This window comes from Bos javanicus, chromosome 11, assembly GCF_032452875.1.
Source record: "Bos javanicus breed banteng chromosome 11, ARS-OSU_banteng_1.0, whole genome shotgun sequence".
NCBI lineage: Eukaryota > Metazoa > Chordata > Mammalia > Artiodactyla > Bovidae > Bos > Bos javanicus.
In genome coordinates this window covers 50,441,582-50,456,790 of record NC_083878.1, presented here as the reverse complement: position 1 = coordinate 50,456,790, position 15,209 = coordinate 50,441,582, and positions in this window count along the sequence as shown.

The window sequence follows — 15,209 nt, the reverse complement described above, 5'->3', positions numbered from 1 at the left end:
GCTATCACAGCAACCACAGTTGCAATAGGTACTTTATTCCAGATGAACCTGGAATCTATGTAAGTTAAGTAATTTGTCTCATGCTACCACTTCTGGTTTCAGTGCCCATGTTTCCAAATATACATCCTTTAAAATTACAGATCAAGAGAAGATCGCCTTTCTAACTTATAGTAATTTTCCATAATACTTAACTGAAGTATCAATATCCTCAGATATGCAGATGACACCACCCTTATGGCAGAAAGTGAAGAGGAACTAAAAGCCTCTTGATGAAAGTGAAAGAGGAGAATGAAAAAGTTGGCTTAAAGCTCAACATTCAGAAAACTAAGATCATGGTTTTATAGATGGGGAAACAGTGGAAACAGTGTCAGACTTTATTTTTTGGGGCTCCAAAATCATTGCAGATGGTGATTGCAGCCATGAAATTAAAAGACGCTTACTCCTTGGAAGGAAAGTTATGACCAACCTAGATAGCATATTCAAAAGCAGAGACATTACTTTGCCAACAAAAGTCCGTCTTGTCAAGGCTATGGTTTTTCCAGTAGTCATGTATGTATGTGGGAGTTGGACTGTGAAGAAGGCTGAGCACTGAAGAATTGATGCTTTTGAACTGTAGTGTTGGAGAAGACTCTTGAGAGTCCCTTGGACTGCAAGGAGATCCAACCAGTCCATCCTAAAGGAGATGAGTCCTGGGATTTCTTTGGAAGGAATGATGCTAAAGCTGAAACTTGAGTACTTTGGCCACTTCATGCAAAGAGTTGACTCATTGGAAAAGACTCTGATGCTGGGACGGATTGGGGGCAGGAGGAGAAGGGGACGACAGAGAATGAGATGGCTGGATGGCATCACTGACTCGATGGACGTGAGTCTGAGTGAACTCCGGAGTTGGTGATGGACAGGGAGGCCTGGCATGCTGCGATTCATGGGGTCACAAAGAGTCAGACATGACTGAGTGACTGAACTGAACTGAACTAAACTGAAGGAGTTTCTGTTCCTTGCAACCACTGATCTTTGATTAGAGGTCATAATACAGCCATTAGCTTATGCCATCATAGCAAATAGCCATTGAATACAAGAGCCAAAAGATAGCTGTTGAGTGAAGTGTACAGTTAGAAAAGAGTGATTTCATGGACTCAGGAGACACGATTTTTAATCCTAGCTCTGATTCTATCTCCTAATGTACTTAAGCAATTCACTTTACCTCTTGATGACTACATTTTCTTACCTCTAGAATGGGAATAATATCAGCTGTCCCACTTGATTTCCTAAAGAGTAATACGAGATATTGAATGGGGAAATTTTTTAAATCTACTGAAATAAAATTACAGGCCCAAGCACATATCAAGCACTCTAGTTGGTCCTGGGCTTGAATTCAATAACCAGGGAAGTCTGGTCCGAGAAAGCACCTCTTGAGCAGGTGGATGCAACTGGTAGAGAGGATGAAGCAAGGCAGAGAGAGCAGGATGCTATTATTCTGCACTGTCCTCTAAGAAAATCCATTCAAATGATGCTTCATTCCACCTAAAAATTTCAGGAATTGAGAAGTCAAAGCCAGAATAGTCCTAGGATAATAAGCCAGTGGTTTCCAGATGTGATTCCCAGGTCAGCAGCATCAACATCATCTGGGAGCTTGATAAAAATGTAATTTTGGGGCTTCACTCCAGAGCTACTATGTTAGTTACCTATTGCTATGTACAAATTACCCCAAATTTTGGTGGCTTAATACAGCTAATATTTATTATCTCACCATAGCTGTGGGGTCAGAAACCTGGGTGTGGCTTAGACAGGTGCCTCTGCCTCAGAGTCTCTCATAGGCTGCAGTGAAGATGCTGACCAGGGCTGCAGTCATTCCAAGGCTGGAGTGGGGAGGATGTGTTTCCAAGCTCACTCACACAGCTGGTAGCCAACTTCTTGTCCTTCCTAGCTATTAGAGATGTCAGTTTCCTGCCACTTGGGTCCTCTCTACTGGGCAGTTCACAACAAGTAGAGCATCATGGAAACCACAGTCTCTTAATCACAGAAATGATATTAGACCACCATTGCTATATTCTGTTCATTAGAAGTGAGTCCCTAAACCCAGTCCACACTCAAGGGGAAGGGATCACACAGAGGCATGAACACCAGGAGGAGGGATCATTGGGCGGGTATCTCAAAGGATACCCATCAGACCCACTGACTCAGCAAGTCTGGGACGGGACCCAGACAACTGTTATAACAGCGCTGCTGGTGATTCAGACACATACTAAGGTTTAAGATGACTAGGCTAGGCTAGAAACAGGTCTCTGCTCAGGGGAATCTTCCTGAAGAGCCTTACTTCTCATTTCATCCCCAGCCTCACCGCAGGCAGAGAATTGCAACTCACTCCTTTCAGTTCTGCACACGATTGCTTGCTTGCTTATTTCCTTAGTCACTTCAGTCGTATCTGACTTTTTGCAACACTATGGACCTTAGCAAGGCTGTATATTGTCACTCAGCTTATTTAACTTATATGCAGAGTACATCATGAGAAACGCTGGGCTGGAAGAAGCACAAGCTGGAATCAAGATTGCCAGGAGAAATATCAGTAACCTCAGATATGCAGATGACACCACCCTATGGCAGAAAGTGAAGAGGAACTCAAAAGCCTCTTGATCAAAGTGAAAGTGGAGAGTGAAAAAGTTGGCTTAAAGCTCAACATTCAGAAAACAAAGATCATGGCATCTGGTCCCATCACTTCATGGGAAATAGATGGGGAAACAGTGGAAACAGTGTCAGACTTTATTTTTGGGGGCTCCAAAATCACTGCGGTTGGTGATTGCAGTCATGAAATTAAAAGACGCTTACTCCTTGGAAGAAAAGTTATGACCAACCTAGATAGCATATTCAAAAGCAGAGACATTACTTTGCCAACAAAGGTCCGTCTAGTCAAGGCTATGGTTTTTCCAGTGGTGGTGTATGGATGTGAGAGTTGGACTGTGAAGAAAGCTGAGCACTGAAGAATTGATGCTTTTGAACTATGGTATCGGAGAAGACTCTTGAGAGTCCCTTGGACTGCAAGGAGATCCAACCAGTCCATCCTAAAGGAGATGAGTCCTGGGATTTCTTTGGAAGGATTGATGCTAAAGCTGAAACTCCAGTACTTTGGTCACCTCATGCAACGAGTTGACTCATTGGCAAAGACTCTGATGCTGGGAGGGGTTGGGGGCAGGAGGAAAAGGGGACCACAGAGGATGAGATGGCTGGATGGCATCACTGACTCAATGGATGTGAGTCTGAGTGAACTCTGGGAGTTGGTGATAGACAGGGAGGCCTGGCATGCTGCAATTCATGGGGTCGCAAAGAGTTGGACACGACTGAGCGTCTGAACTGAACTGAACTGATGGACCTTAGCCGGCCAGGTTCCTCTGTCCGTGGGATTCTCCAGGCAAGAATACTGGAATGGGATGCCATGCCCTCTTCCACGGTGATCTTCCCAACCCAAGGATTGAACCCGTGTCTCTTATGTCTGCTGCATAGGCAGGCAGGTTCTTTACCTTTAGCACCACTTGGGAAGCCCAGACACACAAACAGGACCCACAGTAGGGGCTGGACAGAGAAACACAAGTGAAATAATTCCTGCTATCAAGGACCCCAAGCCTGGCCAGGAAGAGTTCAGAAACCTTGCACTTGCTTTTCCTTTTACCAACAGGTACCCTTTTGTTGGGTATTTGCTGGGCGTCTGTTGCTATGCTAAGTATTTTACAAATATTATCTGTTTAATCCTCACAACAACCCAGTGAGATATGTACCATCATCCCCATTTAGCAAAGAAGAATTTCAAGGCTCAGGCCATTGAGTGACTTGTCCAGAATCACACACAGTAAGTAGCCAAGTTGAGAAGCAAACCCAGGCCTCCTGACTGCAAATTGAATGACTACCTAGAACCCTAGCACCTTTGATTCTCCCAGTGACATCTCTCTCTTGAATACGCTGACACCCCAAATAATAAGCCTCAAAGCGCCATGGCCCCACTGCCTACAGACCTCATAAATCCTGCCTGCCCCGCTGATAAAAGGAGTGTAGGAAATCAGATGAGAAACTCCAGGTCCCAGAGTCCTATTTCCAGGCCACAGGGAGGGACTCTAGGGTCATTCTTTCCTTGTGTGAAGAAAAAAATTGATTGGGACCAAAGCTTGCTTGTCATAGAAAACTTAAATTGGTCATCACTACAGTCACTATCCTGGTAGTTCAGACAGTCAAGAATCTGCTGCAGTGCAGGAGATACAGGTTGGATTCTTGAGTCAGGAAGATCCCCTGGAGAAGAGCATGGCAACCCACTATAGTATTCTTATCTGGAGAATTCCGTGGACAGAGGAACCTGGCGGGATACAGTCCATGGGGTCACAAAGAGTCAGACATAACTGAGCAACTAAGACTTTCACACACAGTCACTATAGCTGAGACTCCATGAACTCCTCTTCAGAATATGCGTCAGCCATGTTTATTCTTCCAGGGCAGTGCCTCAAACCTCGCTGCACATTAGAATGACCTGGGAGCTTTTATTTTTTCCCCAACTTTATTAAAATATAATTGATTAAAAATGTGTAAATTTAAAATGTACAATTTGAGGTGTTGATTCATGTATATATTATAGAATATCTACCACAATCAAGTTAACACCCATATTGATCATGTTGCATAATTACCCTTGTGTGTGTGTGTGGGGGGGGGGGCGGTGTATATGTGTGTGGTGAGAACACTTAATATCTACTCTCTCAGAAAACTTCATGTATATAATACAGAACATTACCTATAGTCAGCAAGCTGTATATTAGATCCTCAAAACTTACTCATCTTCTAACTGGAAGTTTCTACCCCTTGACAGACATTCCCCTTTCTCACCACTGGCCCCTGGGCAATCAGCATTCTACTCTCTGTTCCTAGACTTTGTTTTTGGATCCCACATATTAGTGACATCATGCAGTATCTGTCTTTCTCTCTCACCTGGGAGCTTGGTGAGGGACCCTACCTTAGAGATTCTGCTGTGATTGCTCTGGTGTGAGATGCAAGCAGCAGTGCTCTTTCAAAGCTTCCCCGGAAATCCTCCTAGCGCCCAATTTGAGCATTGCTACTCCAGTGTTTCAGACACTCTTTAGAACTGACAACTAAAAGAAAAGGATGCCTTGCCTCCTGCTTTTAAAGCCCATCACCTATAAGGACAGGAGCAGAAAGCTGGAGAGCAAAGGTTTTGAGTCTCTCCCTAGCTTACTGTTTCTACTCCAGCAGAAATCAAACCAAGCACATGAGCGAGGCTCCAGATACCTCAGCAGTCACTGTATATGGACTGTGTAGACTGCACTAGTTTTTTAATTCTTATGTTTTTAAGTGCTTATCTATGTGCCTGATATATAAAACATATGGTCTGTTCTGTTATAGCAGGAATGTAAAGTGAAATCATAATATAAAAATAAACCAAAATTAAGCCAGACAAATGAAAAGATACTCAACATTGCTCAGAGAAATGCAAATCAAAACTACAATGAGGTGCCACCTCACACTCATCAGGATGGTAATTCTTAAAATGTCTGCAAACAATAAACGCTGAAGAGGGTCTAGAGAAAAGGGAACCCTCATCCACTGTTGGTGGGAATGTAAATTGATATAACCACTATGGAAAACAGTGTGGAGATTCCTTAAAAAACTAAAAATAGGGAGATTGGAGGGGATGCTCAAGAGGGAGGGGACATATGTATCCCTATGGCTGATCCATGTTGATGTATGGCAGAAACCAACCCAATATTGTAATTATCCATCAATTAAAATCAATTAATTAAGAAAAACTAAAGCTAGAGCTACCATATGACCCAGAAATCTCACTCCAGAAGACAACTATAATTCAAAAAGATACATGCATCCCCATGTCCACAGTAATATTATTCACGATCGCCCAGACATGGAAACCACTTAAATGTCCATTGACAGAAAAATGGTTAAAGAAGATGTGGTATAACATTAATATATAGAATGGAATACTACTCAGTCATAAAAATAAATGAAGTAATGACATTTGCAGCAACAAATGGGGAGGGAAAGATTGGAAGTTGGGGATTAGCAGGTGCAAACTAGTATGCATAGGATAGATAAACAACAAAGCTCTAGCATATAGCACAGAGAACTATATTCAGTTGTTGTTCAGTCACTAAGTTGTGTCCAACTCTTTGTGATCCTATGGATTGAAGCATGCCAGGCTTCTCTGTCCTACACTCTCTCCTGGAGTTTGCTCAGATTCATGTCCATTGAGTTGGTGATGCTGTTTAACCATCTCATCCTCTGCCACTCCCTTCTCCTTTTGCCTTTAATCTTTCCCAGCGTCAGGGTCTTTTCCAATGAGTCAACTCTTCGCACCAGGTGGCCAAAGTATTGGAGCTTCAGCATCAGCCCTTTCAATGAATATTCCTTTAGAATTGGCTGGTTTGATATCCTTTCAGTCCAAGGGACTTTCCAGAGTCTTTTCCAGTACCACAAGCTGAAAGCATCCGTTCTTTGGCGCTCAACCTTCTTTACGGACCAGCTCTCACATCCATACATAACTATAGGAAAAATCATAGCTTTGGCTATACAGACCTTTGTCAGTGAAGAGATGGCTCTGCTTTTTAATATGCTGTCTAGGTTTGTCTAGCCCCCACCTTCCAAGGAGCAGCCATCTTTTAAGAAACATCTTCCAAGGAGCTTTCCTTCCAAGGAGCAGGCATCTTTTAATTTCATGGCTGCAGTAACCATCCACAGTGATTTTAGAGCCTAAGAATTTGGAGCTCAAGGATTGAGCACCTTACATTTGCCTTAGGAATTTTCAAGTTTGAGAAGATTTTAGGTCTCCTTTGTAAGTCTAGACAAGTGACCTGGTTACCATAGTTAATGACTTCCCAGAGAGTATCAAGTTCTATAAAAAGCGAATCTTGAAGACTCTCATAGAAAGCCTGCCTTGTGAGATAAATGGGTATAATCTCCAGCTTTCTGCTGCTTGCTGCATTGTAAGTTCCTCTGTGTAAGACATTTTGGTACTTAGAAACAAGTTAGACTTTGTAGGCAGAGATAGAGACTGGTGAGGAAAGAAGGGGCAGAGTTTCCACATGTGGGTTTCTGGGTGTGTGGTCTTTGGCTTTCCCAGCTGAAGTCCAAGAGCAGGATCTGGCTGCAGCACTGAAGGCTGAATTCCCATGGCTGATCCAGAGTAAACCACTGCCCTAAAGTACCTCAGGTAATGACTCTGAGAGAAGAGGGAAAATGTTGGGTCAGCCCTCATTTTTTATAACAATGCTTTTACAGCGAGATACATCCTCAAATATTGTCACTATCTACTTTGCAGAAATAGTGTGTAGACTAATTTGAGTTCAAGTTGAAGGTTTTACAGACTGACACTGAGTGTTTCTGCAATGCTGGTGGGATGGAAAGGTTATAGGTTTAAATACCTCAGGCACAGAATTTAGACCATTCAAAATCTTCTGCTACTTTCTCCCTTTCCTCCCTTCCCTGAGTGTAACAGTATCTCCAATAACATATGTTCAATGACCTTCAAATAATGCCTGGATCAGAATGACATAGTGCCGTTTCACCCACAGTAGTCCCAATCACCATTGTCCCAACTGGCTGATTTACATTCAACCCACTCAAAATTCCTGTTGCTTCCTTCCAGTGTGGATTAACTTTATGGCACAAGGTAAAAGCCTTTAATAAAATGCCTGGCGCAGTCTGTTTTGGAGATCACTCAGACAGGTTTTGGTATATGACTCTAGGTGACCGGGGCCCCTGTACCCTTACATGTCACCTCCTTTCTATTAGGTACAACAGAAATATAAGGTAATTTGGAGTATATTAGGAGCATAAAGAATATGGAAAACCACACCTTAGAGACATCATCAAAATGAAGAATGCAAAAGGAAGCAATTTTGCTGGGGTTTGGCTTTTTTATTTCTGAACTTTGCACATAAAATAATCCCTTTGAGCCCTGCAGAATAGGGTTTAAGAAGCACTTTTTTTTTTTCTGAAATATTTATTGAGCTCCAAGTAGGTGTAGGGCATGACTGCAGGAGACATGCAGAGACATAAAATGCAAGCTCTGCCCTTCAGAATAGACAATCTGCTTGGGAAGCATATGATAGAAAAGATTTTAAAAAGAGAGAGAAATCCAGTTGAACAGGAAAAGAAACTCAGATGATTTGTACTCTAGGAAGTCAAACACCAGCAGAGTACCCATGCAGTATGGGGCGGGTAGGAGATTGAGAACACTGATGGAAAAGGAGGAGGAAGCATTTAGGCTAAAGTATAGGACAAGCAATAAGCAATTTGTACTCACGTTCAGTCATGTCTGACTCTTTGCAACCCCCATGGACTGTAGCCCACCAGGCTCCTCAGTACATGGGATTTTCCAGGCAAGAATACTGGAGTGCCATTTCCTGGGTCTTCCTCTCCTGCACTGGCAGGCGGGTTCTTTACCACTAAGCCACTAGGGAAGAGTCTACTTATAAGATGGATCTTAGGCGGGCGGGGTAGTCAGAGTGGAACAGAAGTGGTTTATCTCAGTGTTCGGCCACTGATGGCTCATAGACCACATCCAATCTGCTATGTGTTGCAAGGCCTGCAAGCTGAGAATAATTTTTACATTTGTTTGTGGTTGAAAACAATAAAAAATATTTTGTGATTCATGAAAATTGTAGGAAGTTCAAATTTCCAAGCAGATCAAGTTAGATGGGCACACAGATTTTTACTTGCTTAGAACTGTCCCTGGCTGATTTCTCACGACAACAGCAGAATTAAGGGCTCACTGTGTAGAGCTACCGCTGGCAAAGCCTAAAATATTTACTATCTGGTTCTTTACAGGAAAAAGTGCCACCCCTGGTTTCTCAGAGGAGCAATCCCTTGAACAGATCAAAGAGCAGGGAAACTGTCAGGGCCCTGATCCTGGTGGGGCTTATTAGGCTGTGGAATGTCAACTTCGCTGTCTTAATAGGGACTCACCGAAAGTTCTTGAGCAAGAGTGGGGAGAGGTGTGACAGTCAAGACAGAGGAGAGTTTGGGGCAGGGAAACAATTGTGAGTACTTAGTGGAGGTGTGAGATTCCCAGATGGCTCAGTGGTAAAGAATCCAGCTGCCAAGCAGGAGATGTGGGTTCAGTCCCCAGGTCAGGAAGATCCCCTGGACAAGGAAATAGCAACCCATTCTAGCATTCTTGCCTGGGGAAATCCCATGGACAGAGAAAACTGGCGGCCTACAGTCTGTGGGGTCACAAAGGGTCGGACATGGCAGAGACTAGCAGCAGCAGCAATGGAGGTGTAACAGACACAGACCCGAACTGTGTCTCTTCTCTGCTCTCCTGAGGACAGTCTCACCGGTGGCCCTTCCTCTTCAACCCTCCAACAACCCTCCCCCACGTTCACTTTTAGCTGATGACCTTGTCTACATTTCACTGAGAAATATGAAAAAGGAAGAAGAAGAAACAAACAACAGCAACCCCATCCTCCTCCCACATGGGGTCCATGGACTCAGAGTCTTGTCTCCCTCCTGCCACACTGAAAAGCTGCCTGACCCAACACCTGGGGCTTTCAGAATAAGGTTCAAACCCAGACCTTGTAACTGAGCAGGACCCCATAGGGCCTTCCAGGGTCAGGCCCCTCCCCGGTGTCCTCTGCCTGCCTCTTACTTGTAAGAAAACTTTAGCTTCCTAGGCCTTCCCTGAGTTCCAAAGAATAAATTTCATCAGAGAAGTGAGAAAAATGCAGAAGCAAAGGAAAACAGTCAAGCAAGACAAAATAATCATAGTTTAGCCATTAAACAAAGTCAAGGACTTTTATTTCCTCTTCAAGGGCTATAGATAGTATTCTGAGCCATATCCTTTGAGCTATTTTGCAGATACTGAAATCCCCACCAGGTAAAAGTTAACTGTATGCTGCCCTCAAGCTTGTAGATCCCAGAACGATTGGAACCAGCAGCTTGATGAAGTTGACTCCGGGGTTCCTTCACCACCAACCAATCAGAAGCATGTCCACAAGCTAGTCACATCCTATCTTTAATAACCTTTCTTGTGGACACAGGAGGGGAAGGTGAAGATGGGATGAACTGAGAAGGTATCATTAACATACATACACTATCATATGCAAAAGAAATAGCTAGCAGGAAGTTGCTGTATAAGACAGGGAGCCCAGCCTGGCCCTTCATGTTGAATTAGAGAGGAATAGGGGGAGGGATGCTCAAGAAGGAGGATAAATATATATATATATACTTATGATAGATTAGCATTGCTGTGTGGCAGAAGCCAACATGACATTGTAAAGCAATTTTCCACCAATTTTTTTAAAAAAATTGTTTTTTAAGAGGAAAAAAAACATTCCCTGAAAGCCAGGGGAAGTTTGAGTCAGAGTTTAGTATTTCCAATTCCAAGCTATAATCAACCATTTCCACTCCCAGGTAAGGCTCCTGACCCCCACCAGCCCCACTTCCCTCCCCCACCAGGTCCAGGGCCTGTTCTAGGAAGGAAGTCAATCAGCTGCTGTGGTGGGGGCAGAGTCAGATTCCCCATCACCATTTTCCTCACTTGTCAGCTGCTCTTCTCACCCTTCTGGGGTTGGAGCCAGAGAGGAGGAAAATTCTTACATGACTAACAAGGGGGTAGTGTTAGGGAATGATTCTTGCTTCCCTAGATACTTTCTTGGACTCAGCATCTCCTCCTCTTCACCCCACCCCTGAAAACTTGTCACCAGATGCCTTGCTAAAGTGACACTCTCTTCTCTGGATACTGTGTGTTCCATCTCCAGCTGCTGGGAATCACCAAAGGCCCACAAGATAACATGACAGAGGCCTCCCTACCCTCCCGGGGGTCAAAATTAAAGTTCTCTCATATTGAACCACCATTAATTCAGCAGCTCAGCTGCTTTTCTTTCCAGTTCAGAATCCTAATAAGCTAAAAAGTTATTAAAAGATATGACATCTTTATTTGAATAAAAGCCATGAGTGCTGACCTTCATGTTCTCAGCTCAATTTTCCCTTAGGGTACAGCATACCCAACCAGTCTTTTGATCTTACTGTTGTTTAATCGCTCAGCCATGTCTGACTCTTTGCCACCCCATGGACTGCAGCACACCAGGCTTCCCTGTCCTTCACTATCTCCCAGAGTTTGCTCAAACTCATGTCCATTGAGTCGGTGATGCCATCCACCCGTCTCATCTTCTGTCACTCCCTTCTCCTCCTGCCCTCAATCTTTCTCAGTATCAGGGTCTTTTCCAATGTGTCAGCTCTTTGCATCACATAGCCAAAGTATTGGAGTTTCAGCTTCAGCATCAGTCCTTCCAATGAATATTCAGGACTGATTTCCTTTAGGATATCAGAGGCCTCCCTACCCACACTGAGGTCAAAATTAAAGTTCTCTCATATTGAACCACCATTAAACCAGCAGCTGAGCTGCTTTCCTTTCCAGTTCAGAATCCTAATGAGCTAAAAAGTTATTAAAAGATATGACATCTTCATTTGAATAAAAAGAGGAAGCAAGAGAGTTCAGAAAAACATCTATTTTTGCTTTATTGACTATGCCAAAGCCTATGACTCTGTGGATCACAATAAACTGTAGAAAATTCTTCAAGAAATGGGAATACCAGACCACCTGATCTGCCTTTTAAGAAATCTGTATTCAGGTCAGGAAGCAACAGTTAGAACTGGACATGGAACAACAGACTGGTTCCAAATAGGAAAAGGAGCATGTCAAGGCTGTATATTGTCACCTTGCTTATTTAACTTATATGCAGAGTACATCATGAGAAATGCTGGGTGGGATGAAGCACAAGCTGGGATCAAGATTGCCAGGAGAAATATCAATAACCTCAGATATGCAGATGATACCACCCTTATGGCAGAAAGCAAAGAAGAACTAAGGAGCTTCTTGATGAAAGTGAAAGAGGAGAGTGAAAAAGTTGGCTTAAAGCTCAACATTCAGAAAACTAAGATCATGGCATCCGGTCCCATCACTTCATGGCAAATAGATGGAGAAACAGTGGAAACAGTGGCTGACTTTATTTTTTTGGGCTCCAAAATCACTGCAGATAGTGACTGCAGCCATGAAATTAAAAGACGCTTGCTCCTTGGAAGAAAAGTTATGACCAATCTAGACAGCATATTAAAAAGCAGAGACATTACTTTGTCAACAAAGTTGTGTCTAGTCAAAGCTACGGTTTTTCCAGTAGGCATATATGGATGTGAGAGTTGGGACTATAAAGAAAGCTGAGCGCTGAAGAATTGATGCTTTTGAACTGTGGTGTTGGAGAAGATGCTTGAGAGTCCCTTGGACTGCAAGGAGATCCAACCAGTCCATCCAAAAGGAAATCAATCCTTAATATTCATTGGAAGGACTGATGCTGAAGCTGAAACTGCAATACTTTGGCCACTTGATATGAAGAACTGACTCATTGGAAAAGACCCTGATGCTGGGAAAGATTGAAGGCAGGAGAAGGGGATGACAGAGGATGAGATGGTTGGATGGCATCACCAACTCGATGGACATGAGTTTGAGCAAGCTCTGGGAGTTGATGATGGACAGGGAAGCCTGGCGTGCTGCAGTCCATGGGGTCGCAAAGAGTCAGACATGACTGAGCAACTGAAGTAAACTGAACTGTGTCTGGGCTTCCAGCTCCCCTACATCTCATGTAGACCCTACTCTGACCATGCCTCCCACCAGGGCAAGCCTATCTCTCTTGTTTGCAAAATTCAAGGAGGTGTGTCACAGTCAAAATTCTAATTCATAAAAAGCCACTTGCATAAGTGGTTTTTTTTTTAATTGAGGTTTAGTTGCTTTACAATATTGTGTTAAGTTTCCACTGTACAGCAAAGTGAATCAGCTATATGTATTCATGCATCCACTCTGTTTTGGATTTCCTTCCCATTTAGGTCATCACACTGAGTAGAGTTGCCTGTGCTATCCAGTAGGTTCCCATTAGTTGTCTGTTTTACACAAGGTAGTGTGTATATGTCAATCCCAATCTCCCAATTTATCCCACCCCCACTTTCCCCTTTGGTGTCCATATGCTTTTTCTCTATATTTGAATAATTTTTCTGTGCCTTCAATAATCCTGAAAAAGCTGTCAATTCCATGCACCTCCCATCACTTCTAAACTGCTGGGTGAGGACCAGATCGCATGCCCTCCTTATGACTCTTAAGTGAGACACAGGTCTGGGGGCCAAGACAGGCAACCTGGATTCAAATTTCAGTTTTACAGCCAACTTGGCCTTCACCTCTAGGAGTCTTAGATCTCCAACCTGAAAAGTGAGGTTAGATCAATCTTCAGATGGTCTCCATTACAGTTTCTCTGTGTCCATCCCAGAAACAAGAGACAAAGGCAAACTGTCTAGAAATCACACAAAGAGATTCCTGGGCCAGTGCTACCCATGTGTGAGCCTCAGGTACAAGACCATCCTGTCCTCTGTGCCCTGGGCAAAATGCTGGGTGACTTTCCAAGAACCACTTTGAAAAGCCAGCCAGAGAGTGGAGCTCACAACTGCCTAGGCACCAGCAAGACTGAAAAACTACAGAGCACGGGTCCTGGACTCTCCAAAGATGTCAAGTTAGCCAGTCTCCTGAGCCCACCCCTCCTGGGTCTCAGGCCCTTTACCTCCTGGACCCCAGGTACCCATCTGCAGCTGCAGCCCTCATCCCCTTACATTCTCCATTCATCTTCATCATCCCATGGAACACTAATACAAAACTATACTCACCTACAGTGGTCTCTTTATCTTTCAACACTTTAGAGATCGTGTGCGTGCGTGCATGCTAAGTCACTTCAGTTTTGTCTGACTCTTTGTGACTCCATGGACCATAGCCTGCCAGGCTGTCCATAGGATTCTCCAGGCAAGAATACTGGAGTGGGTTGCCATGCCCAGGGGATCTTCCCAACCCAGGGATCGAACCCCTGTCTTTTATGTCTCCTGTATTGGCGGGTGAGTTCTTTACCACCAGCGCCACCTGGGAAGCCCAGAGAGCACATCAACAATTAACTACTTCTTTCCTGAGGAATACCATCTAGCATAGGGTGCAATGCAATACTTCCCTAAGGATGTCATCAGATATTGCCCCGAATGTGCCCATGCTGACCTACCTGAAAGCTGCCTTCTCCCCAGCTTCTCCCACAAAGGGACCTGTGCTCTCCTGGTTGGATGTTGCCCAAGTGTTAAGAGTCAAGATGAATGGAATTGTACTCCTCTGGATCCTTCCTCTACCCTCCTCTGTTCTGATCTGCCCTGCTCTCTGTCCCCAGGAGGCTTCACTATGCACAGCATTCCCTGGGCTCCCCACCCCCTGCCTTCCTGCTGGGTTCTGCCAGTCCTGTGGCAGGAGATCAGAAGACCAGAGGGATGTGAGGCCAGAGTATTGATTCCTCTCACTTCCCCTGTGTCAGGTCTCAACTTAGGCAGTGCTTGCGCACCTCTATGCAGGACCACAGCTCCTGTCAGCCCAAACCCCACCCCCATCCTGGCACAGCTTCTGCTCTCAGCTTTGGAAAAAGCCTCCTCCTCTTGCCGACTTAGAGCCAAAGGTGGTGAGGGCTTCTCACTGTTCCTCATCTCAGGAACAGTGTCAGACACCTACAAGGGATGGCCCAGCATGCTGAAAGACAATGGAACATCCACGCCCAAGTCCACAGGAAAGAACCATTCTAGATGCCATTAATGCTTGTGATTCATGGGAAGAGGTCTGAATAGCACCACAAGCAGGAGTTTGAAAGAAGATGATTCCAACCCTCATGGATGGCTTGGAGGGGTTGAAGACTTCAGTGGAGGAAGTAACTGCAGATGTGGTAGAAATAGCAAGGGAACTGGAATTGGAAGTGGAGTCTTTAGATGTGACTCAGTTGCTGCAGACTCATGACAAAACTTTAATGGGTGAGGAGCTGCTTCTCATGGATGAACAAAGAAAGTGATTCCTTGAGATGAAATCTACTCCTCTTGAAGATGCTGTGAAGACTGCTGAAAGGACAACAAATGATTCTGAATATTCCATAAATTTAGCTGATAAAGCAGGGGCAGGTTTTAATAGGATCGACTCCAGTTTTGAAAGAAGTTTTAGCTGTGGGTAAATGCTACCAAATAACATTGTATGCTACAGAGAAATCATTCTTGAAAGGAAGAGTCAATCCATCTGGTAGATTTTGTTGCTGTCATATTTGAAGAAATTGTTGCAATGGCCCCCATTGTTCAGCAACCACCATCCTGATCAG